Here is an 868-nt window from a genome sequence, read left to right as displayed (position 1 = left end):
CTGTGACCTTTTGAGCCTCTGAAGGACTCCGGGTAGACAGGCAGGGCGGCCTCCTATGCAGTATTGCCACAGACTGCAGACATCAGCTTTGCATCTAGGTAGACCCAGACTATGGGAGAGGCTGCTACAGTGTCTGCTCAGCCAGGCTCAGTCCCGGGACCTCCCATACAGCAGGCCACCAATGCAGCTCTCCTCTTTCCTCCTACCAGTGAGTTCTCTGAGCCTGAGAACCATACACATCACCTCACTCACCACCGATGGAGCCCCTGCTGTGTGCCAGGCCCTATGCAAGTTGCTGGGGATACAGAGAATCTGTGGGGAGACAGACATGTCCCACAGCCGTGTAGTCAGCGCTGTCATGGAGGCGTGAATAAGGGGTGCCCGAGCACAGCAGAACTCCTGGAAGAGGCAACTCTTGAACCGAGTCTTCAGTGATAGAAGACTGCCAGGCAAACGATGGGTAAAGGACATGCCAGGCAGAGGGAACAATGCATGCAGACGCAGGGGCAAGAAAGAGCAGGGTGTGTGTGGGAAGCACATGTGATTTCTGTGATCCCACCACAGGGGTGCAGGAGTGGTGGCAGCTAAGAGGCCAGAGAAGGAGGAAGGCAGGACCTTCCCCACCTGGGTTAAGGGGACCGCTGAGGCTTCAGGACTCGACCCAGGCCTGACAGGGAGGTGGGGAATGTGCTATACAGGAGAGTGGTCCAACTGGGGTTGCACTTGAGAAAGGCCACTGAGATCCAGAGTTGAGGACGGGTTGGAATAGAGCAAGGTGTAGGAGATTAGGGCAGGCAGGAGGCAGGCGGGAGGCAGGTAGGAGGCAGGAGATGAGGGCAGGTGGGAGGCAGGTGGGAGGCAGGAGATG

Source organism: Sapajus apella, unplaced genomic scaffold (assembly GCF_009761245.1).
Source record: "Sapajus apella isolate SASKATOON/1434 unplaced genomic scaffold, GSC_monkey_1.0 scaffold86, whole genome shotgun sequence".
Classification (NCBI taxonomy): Eukaryota; Metazoa; Chordata; class Mammalia; order Primates; family Cebidae; genus Sapajus; species Sapajus apella.
The sequence above is the reverse complement of the archived record's forward strand: the minus strand, read 5'-3'. Positions refer to the sequence as shown.